The sequence below is a fragment of the Apis cerana genome, linkage group LG5, assembly GCF_029169275.1.
Source record: "Apis cerana isolate GH-2021 linkage group LG5, AcerK_1.0, whole genome shotgun sequence".
NCBI lineage: Eukaryota > Metazoa > Arthropoda > Insecta > Hymenoptera > Apidae > Apis > Apis cerana.
In genome coordinates, this window is record NC_083856.1 from 10,339,569 (window position 1) to 10,353,702 (window position 14,134).

General features: G+C 43.8%; 1 protein-coding gene and 1 long non-coding RNA gene across 8 annotated transcripts in view; one reads left to right on the forward strand and one right to left on the reverse strand.

The window, feature by feature from the left end:
• Nucleotides 1–14,134, reverse strand: part of LOC107995596 (uncharacterized) — a 162,841-nt gene that overhangs the window by 45,793 nt on the left and 102,914 nt on the right. The gene's annotated exons all lie outside the window — the stretch shown is intronic.
• Nucleotides 5,918–8,408, forward strand: LOC133666107 (uncharacterized). Its single transcript, XR_009829757.1, has 2 exons — nt 5,918–6,103; nt 7,478–8,408. It is a non-coding gene; the product is annotated as an uncharacterized LOC133666107 (long non-coding RNA).

Here is a 14,134-nt window from a genome sequence, read left to right on the forward strand (position 1 = left end):
CGCTCATTGCGAGCCTTCATTCTCAACAATTTGCTTTGGATATTTAAGCTAATATATATCCAAAAGCTTCTCTAAAAAAAAAATATCGAAACAATCGTTCGCGAGGAATCACCAAAAAATTCCAACCACGCCGATCTCTCAACCCGTTCGATCTCTCTCTCTCTTTCTCTCTCCCCCCGTCTAAATGAAATTAAACCAAGGAAGATCAATTCCTTCCACCGGTGGATAAGAAAGCTTCATTGAATGAGAAGGGGAAGAAAAAGGGGTTCGTCGATCGGGACGCGAGATTGCCGGGGCTCGTTAACCAATTACTCCCGAGCGAGGGGAGCAGGCTGTTTTCGAGGGGGCCGCGTGCCCGACATTCCCCCCTTTTTTCCCCCGCCGCCCCTCTCCCCCTAGGCTCGCGCCGCGCCCTCCCCTCCCCTTAAATAACTTCCTTTTCACGAAGCCGGGCAAGAAAAGCGGACAGACAGTCCATCCATCATACTTGGACCGGTGTTCTGAAGGTTCGCTGATGGCTCCTTGTTCCTGGTTCCGCGATGATTGTGATGCATTAACCGCGAAGACGCGGCGTGACGCGCGTGGAACCGCTTCGTAATCACTCCTCTGCCGCGCTCCCGATCGTTGCATCCAGGATTTCGTGATCCCGCTCGGAAACACGGACGACCGTCGCAAGTTTTGAATTCTCGATCCCACTTCCCCCCCTCCTCCGCTCTCTTAACGCGAGTTTAATGCTCGACGCTTACGTGGAGGAATGTAATCGTTTCTTCGAGATTATTTTTTTTTCTTTTTACTCGAATCCTTCGCTCGAAACCGTGGGGGAGATTAATTCCGGGAGGATGATCCGTGGCTAGAATCCAAGGTCTTCGATTCGTTCCCTTTCGATCGTTCGATTGAAGTCGAGCAAGTTTTTCGCCGTGTTTCTGCTTGAGAATTTCGTGGCGATCGTTGGAATAATTGGAAGTGGTGTTTAAAGGGGAGAAAAAAAAAGCGGTGGTCGAATCAATCGTACGTGAATTCCCCCCTCCGTATCTCTCGATATACGCGCAATCAATCTTCTCCAACCTTTTCCTCTTCATTAACGAAAACCCACATCACACGTACCAACCTATCAACCGCAACCCAATTTAATTCCCTCCATTTCTTCGGATTCAAATTAATCTTCTTCATCATCAACTTTCCCTCTTCGTTATTCCAAAACCCTCGTCGCGCCTATATATATTCCCTCCATCTCCAAAACTCCAACAACCACATCCATCAACCTCATCTCGGCGTACTGAAACCAGTCTCCACCTCGGCTGAATCCTCTTTCTTACCCGGGGATCTCCTTTCTCCCAATTCATTCCATATCGCGAGATACGAGAGGCAAGAGAGAAAGAGAGAGAGAGAAAAAGAAGGACAGCTCGCATCGTGATCGTGCATCGCGGTCGGTAAAAGGTTTCTCTCTCTCTCTCTCTCTCCTCCTTTTCACCCAAGACACTCGAGGTCTGGCGCGTTCTCCGTCTACCGGCCAGCCTCCCCCTTTCCCTTTCGTGCCTTCCCCGTCACTGTCAATAAGTTATGTAGCGGCGCACGTGCGCGCTCGCTAATAGAAGCACAAAGCCCGGCTGGAAAGCCTAGTAGGAAAGCAGCTACCGTGCCAGCGGCCAGAGGCACCGACGAGTGACCGCAGAATCATCGTTCCCCTGTACACGGACGCTGACAGCCTTTCCAATTGTGCAAGCCAGCCAGATGCAACCGGGGGATCGATCGGCCGGCGGAATTTAATGCCGCGGATTGTTAACGTCTGGTTAACACCGATCCTACCCTCCTCGCTCTGTTTGCTTTCAATTTATCGCCACACGTCGCTCCTTTTTATATTTATATATATATATATCTTTCTTCCTCCCATTTTTCCATTTTTCTTCCCTTTTCTTCGAAGAAAAGGGGGAAATGATTTAATTTAGACAGGTGGCATCGATTTTAGAGAAATAGTTGGTTAAAGGGTATATTGTGAAGTTAAATGAAACTCCCTTAAAAGTCAAGTTTTCGCGAAAACGTATAAAATGGAGTTTCGAACTTTCGAGCAAGTTTCCTGGAAGAAGGATCGATGATACGAAAGAGGCGTTTGGAAAAAATATATCCTTTCTTAGGAGCACGCTTGAACACTCCGTCTCGATCCCGTAATCGTAATCGAGACAAGCCGTAACGAAGCGACCATTGGAAAGCGACAAAAGGCGTCGTTAAATTTCGCGCATAAATTTCGAGAGGCCGATTCTCTCGAAACGTCACGTACGAAAAGCGCCTGTTAGCCGGCAACCGGCCGTACAGCCGGCCAACAATAAACCGACGAAATTGCTTGGAGGCCGATGCGCGCGCAGCTTAGAAGGCTGTTATGCCCGAGTTTATCGACCGAGCCGGACACCTCATCACCATGAATAATTAAGCAGGGCCCCCGAAGGTGGGATTAATCTGGCGAATCCCGAACGAGAGCGCCGGTTCACCTTGATCCCGAAATTTATTAATGGCCGGCACGCATACCGCTCGGCCTATAATGCGTTATACGCCGGCCATCTCGGCCCTCTAGCGGTTCCTCCACGCGGATAACTCGGCGGATTTTATCGGCGTATAGCGGATGCATTAAGGAGAGAGAGGCATCGCGAGATAGAGCCGCCTAACCTCGATGGCGGCCGCTGTCACGCGTCAAGGACCTCGTTAAAGGGGGCACAGATTTATCCACCGGTTTATTTCGACCGACACCGCATTAATATCCTGCGTTATACCGACCGGTAATTGCGCCCGTGAACTTACATCCGATAAACGTGGACTCGACAGCCTCGACAGCGTGTACTTTACTTACCGGAGGGAGCCTATCTCTCTCTCTCTCTCTCTCTTCGTACAACGGATTTTCCTTTCGAGTCTCGATCGAGCAGGAACAATTCGAATTTTTCTTCAAATTTTTCCGTTATTTTCCGTCCCATCGAAAGCATCGTCCGTATCCACCGACTGAATCCCTGCGTCTTTTGCAACGACACGGATGGAAAGGGAAGAGGGGAGGAGATGTAAAATCGTTGCACGTTCTCGTTCCATCACGTTTGTCTGCGGTTCGACGAGAGTGCACACGCGTTCGATACGGGCCGGATCGATCGATCGATCGATCGATCGCCGCATTATCGAGCCCACTGTCCCGTGCAACATTGTCTCCGGAGGCAGCGAGAGGGAAACGAAGGAGGAGAAGGCAGAAGGAGAGCGCGGTGCATTTCGCTTTCAAGCCTATTTCATAACGAAGCCGCAGTTTCAGCCTGGGTTTGCGGTCGTCTCTCGTCGACGAGAGAGAGAGAGGAGGGACGAGACGAAAGGAAGGAAGAAAGAAAAGAAATCGGGGGAGGGGGAAGGCGGTGGTGGTTCGTTCCGCGCGCACGAGGTTACCTGCGCGCTCTCCTCGCGACCTCGCGCCTCTTGCCGAGTTTTCAACGCTGGCTATCGACGTTACGTAAGGATTTTCTGCCTTTTACGATTCACCTCTCCTTTTACGAGCGCACCGGGAAGTTCGTGGCGTGGTTTTTACGGGCGCACCAACGTGGAACGGGATAAATTTATCGCCGAATATGCACGCGGATCCTCCGCGATACGACGGTTTGGAAAGTTGCTCGCTCAGCGCAAGCGATCTCGATCGTTTTCATTTTTCCCAAGATTCCATCCTCTGTGCGAAAAGCGAAGAGAGAGAGAGAAAGAGAGAGAGAGAAATGAAATGGCGAGAACGAAGAAAACGAAGTTGTGGTCGTCGAAAGTGAAAACAAATTGTGAAAAAAAGAAAGGCGTCGAATCGAATACGGGAGACACGATTTACTTATTCGATATAAAAATTGATTAATTCCTTGCCTTGCGATTTAAAATAACGCGTGTTATAAATGTGTCACACGTGTCTTTCGATATGTAAATACACGTATAAAGTACAACTAATTTTATCTTGCAAGGTGTTCGATAAGTAATTATCATCAAACGTGATCATTAAACAAGAAAGATTTATTATCTCGAAACGAATAGTAAATCACGAAATAAAAATTTTTATTACAATTTCTAAATGGACACGTATTTTAAATTGTTATTAATGTCTTGATAAAATTTACTAATCTTTGAACGTGTGATATTCTGCAAAGCACATGGTACACTGTTTTGCACTTTCACGTTTTTTGCACATCGTTTTGTACATCATCTTCTATAATCAGTCGCTTACAATGTTTTGAGAGGAAGTATCACTTACATTTAAAATATTTACAAAATTACTTTTTGCGATGTTAACAAAACTTTCACTACTGTCAACAACGTTTGATATTCTTTCTTTTAAACATATTTTTTTTAATACTTTTCATGAAAATATATCTGCACGAATGCTAAAAAAATTAGTTTGTCGCGCGTAGCTTGATATCACGTCTCTCACACGATATTCTAAGTCGAGGGGTTAAAAAGATCGGAGATATATCGGTGAGTTTATATAAAACGCAGTATCGATCGTGTTGGCCGAGAAGGCAATAACAACGAGGCGAGGATCGTTGGTAATATAGAAAGAGGAGAGGGGCGTCACCGTTCCTGTCCACTTGAGATCTAAACGGCGCAACTGCGGGGACTGGGACAAGCGTCCAACTGTCTCGGTCCAATGATCGAAAGTAAACACGATTTACCTTCCGCGAACACGAGGCGTTTTTCACCAGGCGATTGTCCCTTAACGAGCCACGAGAAGAAATCGTATTACGTAATGCGAGGCTAAAATTTTGAGGATCGAAGATCGAAGGTTCTTCTCGGATGGAAAGACTCAAATACAAGATTCTCTATTTTTCTCGATCGAGAGATCCATCTCTCGAGTTAACACACTGCATACGGATCTCGTTTTAATATTTTTTCGACTCGATCGACGAAAACGAAATCTATTTGTCGAAAAAGAAACGAGATAATTGTAAATTATGCCATTGCACAAGGATGCTTTCGATTAATCGATTTAATTTTATTTATATAATAAATAAATGTGTATATAATAAATATATATAAGAAAGAAATATATTTAAGAATATTTCATAAAAGTGCACGATATACTTTTTTTTAGAGAATTCAAAAATCTTAACTCAAAATTAACCCTATTTAATCTACTAATCTAAATATCGTGTGAGACACGATTAAACTACGCACGACGAAATATTTACTAATTTTCTTAAAATTCGAACGTGCAGATATATTCTCTTGAAAGATGTTAAAAATATTAAAACGTTAGCTTCAAAAATATCGTCAAAAGGAATATCAAGAGATTGTCGATGAAAGTTTTGCTGAACAACGGAAAAAATGATAGATATTTTAAGTACAACGACGATAACGATATTTTATTTCCTCTACGTTGCAGCCAGAAGACGATACCGACGACGAACCTCACCTCGGCCGAATCGTGAAACTACACGCCATTGGGACTCGAATAATCGCAAGGCAACCGGGTTAAAAGCCAACGCGAGAAAGTAAGTGGAAAAGTGGTTAAAAGCGAGAAGAGCAAAGGAGATAAGGGGATTATCCCTCGAGGCGAAGAGGTGCTCCCAACCGAGTTAACCTCACTTCTAACCGATGTCACGCGATTTTTCGAGCCGCCGCGCACTCCACTCCTCCTCAGACTCGTCAAACACACTCGTCAGCGTCTCGCTTACCCACTCGTACCCTTTCCTCTCGCCCAAGCCCTCTCCAAAAACCATCTATATGCACGTATATATACTATAGTACATATATACATATAATATGTATATCTATTATATACATCCATTATATATATGTGTACACATATACACTGCTATACGCGGTCGTTCGAAGGAGGCAGGGGGGAGATAGGTTTCAGGTTTCGTCGTTCGCTGCGGAGCATGCGCAGGGCGAGGAGAGCGTGGACGCTTCTCGAATCTCGAGCCTCTCGATTTGAATGAAATTGTATCGTACGTGACTACGGAGTGGTTCGCATTAAGGAACGTTCGTGGAAAACGCGCGATCACACGTCTGTCATTTGGCCGGCGCTTTCTCATTCCGCCGGCATTAACATTAATAAGTCGTTAGATCGGTCGCCTGTCACGTCACGGCTATCGTGATTCTTACCCACCACGTAAGTACGTCGTCCGCCTTCTTTTTCCCCCGGCTCGGGGTCATTAGAGAATTACAGAAAACGCTTGGCTTGGCTTGGCTTCGCTTCGCTTGGCTTTCATGCGCGCGTGGATGTATCGCCGTTCGAGGATGACTCGTAATTTTAAACCGCCAAGGTTTAATCGCGGATAGATTCAGAGAATTTTTCCATTACCGATTATTTTCCATTTAGGAGAGGGGAGGGAGAGAGAGGAAGAGAGAGTTCGTTGATTCATCGTAGCTATCGATGATTCGATGATTGGTGGAAACAATGCGAATAATAATCAGGGAATAAACGGTCGAGAATCATATCTACGAATAAAGTGACTTTATTCCAAGTGTTTTCGAAAGCGATTTGAGAGATAATTAACTCGTCCCCCCCGTACTGCGTATGTATACAGATAGATAAATTTCGAAATTCGAAACGAAGGATGAAATCGCGTTTCCTAGAGCGATTTGAAATGAAATTGTTAGGAGAAAAATTTTTTTTCGAATATATCGTAACGTATTTCGGACAGAGATTGGATTCAGAGATGATTCAGGAGGAGGGAAGGATGTTCCGATCGGAAGGATCGCGATTGTTGGAGGCGATCGGGTTGTCTGACCCCCGTCGAAAGGACGAAAAAGGAATCGCGGTTTCCCGCTACCGGACGACTCGTTTCTCCTTCCTTTTACCGCCGCTCGCGTCTATATTAAGAACCCCGTATGAACGGGGTGGGGAGATCCACAACTAAGTGGATTGCATCTACATTGCAGATGTTTTCTTGTACCGTCCCGCCTCTTAATTGCGGACACTCATCGGCTTCTTTCCTGCGCGGAATAACCACCGGTGAACACCGGATAGAGTGCTGTGTCATGTTGCGGTTCTTCCATTTCATTCTCCGTTTCTGTTATCCAACGTCCCCGATTAACCCGCCGTTAATTGAAACTAACGTTGGCCCGAGAGAGGGCGACACGCCTCCGTCGAATCCGTATCTCTCACCGTTTCGATCGAAAATTTTCCAAACCTCCCCGTAATTTTTCCTAATCTTTCCCTCTCTGTTCCAAATTTTGTTATTATTCTTTTTTTTTTGTAAATTGGTAAAACGTCCATCTCTTCTCTCTCTCTCTCTCTCTCTCTCTCTCTCTTTTTGAAATAATTTTTAGTAAATACAAACGGTTACTTTCGATTAAATTTTTAGACGGAAGATTTCTGTTATTTCTATCGGAGACAGAGTTTATTAGAGGCATTGTCTTAGCTGAGAAAGTAACTGACTCCGTTAAAGTGTTCGAGTAACATTTAACCTCTTTATCTCCTATTATTATTATTATTACGTTTTGAACGATAACTTCAGCTATTAAATTTTTCCCCTACTAGGTTCACTTTGTTCATTTTTTACGAGGAATGAGCACCCAAACTGTACTTTAAAGAGAGGAAAAGAGAGAGAAAGAGGATAGATATCATCGCAGGTTAGATTCTCCGGACGGTTTTCCCACGAGTGGAAAGAAGGAAGAGGCATCGCCACCAGACATTGTTACAAACCCCTATGCAAACTATGATCGTCATTGTGTGCCGTACCATTGGTAAGAAATTAACGGCATTTCCGTTCTGAATCCTATCCTCGGAATTCGTTCCACCTTGGTTCGATCTGGGGGAGAATCGTGTCCCGGAAAACGCTCTTCCTCGACCATTTCGATGTCGATGATGGTGTCGCGACTCGAAATGTGGCCATTCCTCTCTCGATGAACGCTTCAGAAACGGGACGATTATATCAATCGATATTTTAATATTGAAAGCATCAATGGGAGGGATGGATTTTTTTTTCTTTGAGCGAATCAGAAGCGAAAATTCGGATCACAGTGGCGAAATTGGGAGTGGATGTTTATCCCCGATTCTTGACTCGATTAAGGAGGGGCCCAATAATTGAATAAGATGGGCCGATTGCGGGGAATTCACGAGGGAGAGCGGCAAAAAACGGCTAACTTCCTCGGTGTCTTGATCAGCCAATTAAGAGTCCAACTACCGGCCCCCCTATCCCCGCTTTCGAGAATGAAATACTTTCGCGAAATCGCTTTTACGCGTTCCTTTCCTTGCATCTCGATGTATATATTCCTCTAAACGAAATTTTCAAATGGGGAAATAATCCAAAAATTCATCACTGGTTCGTGAATGAGAAAGGAAAAAATTATGAGATATCAAAGTCTGCAAAGTTGAACACCGTGGCTGAAATTCAAAAATCAATCCCAAGGTTTAGAAGGAATTTTGATTATTCTAATAATAATTATAAATAAATCGCGTAGCAAAAATGTCCATCTTTCAACAATTATTCTGCCTTTAATTGCAAAGTAAGTAAAATTTATTGGATTTATATAAGAGTTAAGGAAAAAGAAAATAGAAATTATCGACGCGTGAGTGAATTCGTAAATTCTTCTTCTTTCCTGAAAAATTCTAAAAACATTTAAAATTCACTCGAGAACTACTTAAAATCACGAAATAAGAAAAAACAATTCTCCAAACTTACAAAATCCAATCCCAACTTTCAAAATTGAAAACGACAAACCAGGATCAATCCTCTCCAATAAAATAAAATAATAATACAACACTTCTCCTTTGTATAACCTCTTTTTTATATCCATTAAGATCGTCCAAACGATGCAACAGCGCTTAAAAAGCATCGAGAAAAAGAAAATAAATCGGAAAAATAAAAACTCGAACAAATTTTCACCGAGAAATATATACATACAACACTTCTCCTTTGTATAACCTCTTTTTTGTATATAATATATCCATTAAGATCATCGTCCAAACAGCGCTTGAAAAGCATTGAGATATCGAAAGGAAAATAAATCGGATCCTTTGAAAAAGTAAAAATTCGAACAAATTTTCACCAAGAAATATATATATACATACAACACTTCTCCTTTGTATAACCTCTTTTTTGTATATAATATATCCATTAAGATCATCGTCCAAACAGCGCTTGAAAAGCATTGAGATATCGAAAGGAAAATAAATCGGACGGATCCTTTGAAAAAGTAAAAACTCGAGCAAATTTTCACCGAGAAATATATATAGATATACAACACTTCTCCTTTGTATAATTATAACCTCTTTTTGTATATATCCATATACATCCATTAAAATCGTCCAAACGATGCACCAGCGCTTAGAAAGCATCGAGAAAGGGAAAATAAATCGGATCCTTTGAAAAAGTAAAAACTCGAGCAAATTTTCACCGAGAAATACACGCACACCGAAGAGAAAACAGCCCCGTAAAACGGTTGGTGCCGAGGAGGGCAGTAACCGTGGGCCGATCTCCCGCAGGATCTCTCCCGCTGTGGGATCGCGCGAGAAGGATCGGGGAGGTCGGCGACGGGTGTGATGCCCCGGCTAAATGTAAAACAAGAAGCACGAAGCCGGTCAGCGCGAATCTAAATATAACTACGACGCGGAGGCGCCCAACTGCTCCCTTCTGCGCCTCCTCCTCCTCCTTCTTCTTCTACTTCTTCTTCTTCTTCTTCTTCTTCTTCTTCTTCTTCTTCTTCTTCTTCTCGAGGGAGAGGGATGAGGGGGGGTCTCTTCTCCTCTTCCTGCCAGCCGCATACCCGCACCTCGGCCACCTCTGCCCTCTCCTCGACAACGAGGGCTCGAGGATCGATGAACCCCTCGATCCGGAGGATAGCGTTCGGAATTCGGCGAAAGTTTGAAGTTTTGTCGAATCGAGTAAGGAATTAAGGGGATTAAGCAAAGGGGGAAGAATAATTGGCCGCTGTGTATTTGAGAATTTGGGGTCTATAAAGAAACGTTGAACTTCGAATTATGATTGTGCTAAAAACAAACGGGTACAGGATTCGTACGTTTTCGTAATTTTTAAATTCGAAACTGGCGGATATACAAACTCCGTGGCATGAATTAATTTTCGACCGTGGAACGAGGGATGAAAAATGGATTACGGAGGGGAAGGGAAACAGGGCCGAAGGAGCAACATCCATCAGACGTAAAGACATACAATCTCGCGAGGAGAATCTCCAACTACTCCTCTATCGTATCTATCCACAGCAACGAAGGCCAACTTCCTGCTTTCTCTATCCACGGTTCATCAGTCATGTTCACGCTTCAGAAAGCTCCGCGTTAACTCGAGAAAAGGGATATCTCCCTCTCTCTCTCTCTCTCCCTCTCCATCTCCTCGCTTGTCAACCGGTCGAAAATCGTTCCAGCCGAATTCAATCTCCACCGAGGCGATGAATCCTTCACCCGTCCCGCTCGCTCCAAAGCCAAAGAATTTCGAATTATCCACGTGCACGCGAGTCTAATCGACCACGTTATTACCCTCGATTACAGCCTATTAATTTCGCCCGCCGCGATAATCGTTTTCAGCTTTTAGACAGCCGTTCGTGCGCGATACGCCGGATCGAATCGATCGTTTCACGCGTGCCTCTCCCCCAGATCTCGAAATATGCTCCATTATATCGAAATAGTCGTCCATCCATTCCGTCGTCGTTATTCCCCCTCCAGAGCTCGATCCAGAGAACTCCTTTCGAAAGAAGCATCGACGAGCCTGTTAACGAACCGGCGAACGATCGGTGTCGAACGCGCGCACACGATTGGACGTCGACTCGGATTACGACTCGCGTAAAATTAAGTAAAAGCAAGCGGTTTCCTTCCACCGAACGAAGGAAGAGGAGTTTAAGCGCCCCTGGTGGGTAAACCGATCGGGGCAACTGATTCTAATCTCGCTTCCCCGGTGTAATCTTTATCGGATAGGCCACTGATTAGCTACTGTTCGCTCTGCGCGCCAGCCGTCCTCTCTCTCTCTCCTCCTCTCCGCCAGGGAGGTGGTTATCTCGCTACTCCGAGCCACTTTTCCCTCCCCAGTTTAATTCCTTCTCGCGCGAAGGTGGACTCTCCTTGGTCGGCAGGTATCGCATCGACGGAGATCTTCTTTTACCCTTAAGGATTATGATGGTCGGTCGATGAAGCGAAAGGTGGGCAGCGGGATCCTCGGGTATCGCGCGGGAGGAAATCGGCAATTACGATTTCAAATCTAAATCTCCACGCGTCCCTCCGCGCCATTTTTTTGCCAATTATTTTATTCCATGAGGAAATTAATTCGTTCGAACGGGGAATAGCCCCGGATTCCGAACGCGGGGGGAAGAGAGGATGGGGTTTCTTAGGTTTAACGGGATAAATGGAAAATAATGATATATCCGTTTAAATCTCCTTCCTTCGGTTCGTTCGATGAGGAATGTTTGTTGGAATAAATAGTGTCGAATTCGAAATGTGAAGATATTTTTCTAATTCCTCTTCAACTTCAACGTTTCGAAAAAATATGGAAGGGAAATCGACAATTAGAATTTTAAAATTCAAATCTCCACGTTCTTTCGATAAAGAATATTTGTTCGAATAAATAGAATTCAAAATGTGGAGATATTTTTCTAATTCCTCTTCAACTTCAACGTTTTGGAAAAATATGGAAGGGAAATCGATAATTGGAATTTTAAAATTCAAATCTCCACGTTCTTTCGATAAAGAATATTTGTTGGAATAAATAGTGTCGAATTCGAAATGTGGAGATATTTTTCTAGTTCCTCTTCAATTTCAATGTTTTGAAAAAATAAGAAAGGGAAATCGACAATAGAATTTTAAAATCGAAATCTCCACGTTCCTTCGGTTCATTCGATAAGGAATATTCGTTGGAACAAATAGTCTCGAATTCGAAATGCGGAGATATTTTTCTAATTCCTCTTTTCAATTTTAACGTTTCGAAAAATATCGAAGGAAAATAGATAATTAGAATTTTAAAATCCAAATCTCCACGTTCCTTCGGTTCATTCGTTGGAACAAATAGTCTCGAATTCGAAATGCGGAGATATTTTTCTAATTCCTCTTCAACTTCAACGCCTCGTTTCGAAAAAATATCGAGCGGAAATCGACTATTACAATTTTAAAATCCAATCAATTTACCAATTGTTTTATTCAATAAAAAATATTCGTTTGTTCGTTTAACGAATTTGAAAGAACATGGAATACTTTTCTAAGCTTTCTTAGTTTACATAACTATTCCTCTTCTCCTAAAGAGAAGACACATCTTTCCCTTCTTTCATTTCGAAAAATTGATTTAAAATCCAAATCTCAATTTACCAATTACTTTCAATAAGAAATATTCGTTCATTGATTTAACAAGGATTCGAAAACCTCTTTAACTTTTACAATCAACTATTCCTACAAACTTACAAACCGGATAACAGAGAAAATACAATAATACATCTCTCCTTTCAACGCTTCCTTTCCTTTCCTTTCGAAAAAAAAAGAGACGCGATCTCAACTGCTCGCACTTATCACACTTATCACGATAAGACATCGGCGACGAGGGAGCCGCGGCGAAATTCATCAGCGAAAAAAGAAAGAAAGAAAGAAAGAAACGCTATCAGGGAGGAAGAAGGAGGGGAGTGGAAAGCGGAGGCAGAGGGGAAGCCGAGGCTAAGGAGCGTATTTTACGATCGAATCGATTATCCACGGGTGTGCACGTGGGTAAGTTGAACGCGTGTCAAGGACTACACCCTCCCTCCTCCTCCTCCGCGGATTTAGTTACGGCCCGTCTCTCTCTCTCTATCCCCCTCCTCCGTTTGGCTTTGGGGCGAGGGGCGGCGGAGGGGCGAGGCTTAATCCCCGGTTCGAGCGTGGAACGCGAAATTCCCCCGACATTTGTCGGGGACGTGGTGGAATCGCGGCACTGGAACTGGATGGCTGACAAGTGGCTGATATTTCTTCTCTTCCCCCCGCCGCGAACCTCGATTTCGAGTCTGCCTTTCATGGGCTGGGCCCCGTTTGATGGGGCGGCCCTCGGAAATGACGTTCGAGGGGGGAAGCCGCGGTTTTGTTCCAATAAATCTTCCACGTTGCTGGATTTATTTATGCAACCGTACGAGCCGCGTTATGGATTATGCGGCGCGGCTATTTCCAATTGCTCTTTCCTTCTTCCTTCCTTTCTTTCTTTCTTTCTTCGTATTGGCGAGGATCGGGAGGGAGAGCGCGATTCGATTGGATCCTTTTAAATTATGCGAGGAAATGTAGGATAAATGGGATGAAAGGGATTCGGAGGGATGGAAATTTTGGAGAATATATTAGAGAGGAGGGGGAATGCGGCAACGAGGATGTTCTGCACGGGAAGGAGGAAAAATTGTACGTTCTCAAAGTAGATGTTATTACAGAGATTCTATTATAGTTTTTGCCGGTCGAAGACGATGTATTTTCACAATGGCGAGTGTGTGCACCACAAAGTATCAAATTTTACGATAAAATCGAGATTATCCCTCGGGTATCATTCGAAGGTCGATGCAGGGAGGATGGATTCAGTTACGGCCGGTTGTTGGTTTCGTGGTCGTTGCTGTTGTCGTTGTTGTTGCCTGCAACGCTGCTACATTCTCGTCGTGCAACAGTGAACGCCGGCTATTGAGCAGCCGAGTGAACCCTTCGGGGGCTGAAACAAAGAGCCAGAGACCCGATCCCGGCCGAGTTCACTGACACGAATAAACAACGAGCCACGTCCGGGATAACCGGAAATCACCGTTCCCGACTCTTCCTCCAAAAATCGAATCGAACGAATTTTATCTTTCGCGCTTTTCTACGTTTACGTCGATTGCATTGACAAAATTCCATCAAAATTATAGAATCGGGCTCGAATTTTATCAAAAGTTAAAAAAATTTAGAAAAATATTATCTCTAACACTTTTCCAGGATCGAGCCTTGGAAATGGAAAAAAGAAGATATTATTCATCTCTAAGATTTTTCTACGTCGATTACGTTGACAAAATTCCACCAAAATTATATTAAATGATAGTTGATCGATCGATAGAATCGGGCTCGAATTTTATCAAAAGTTAAAAAAATCAAGAAAAATATTATCTCTACGACTTTTCCAGGATCGAGCCTTGGAAGAAGAATCGAACGAGTTTTATCGAAAGATGTTCAAAATCCTAATGGAAAAAAGATATTATCCATCTCTAAGACTGTTCTACGTTTATGATGGCGTTG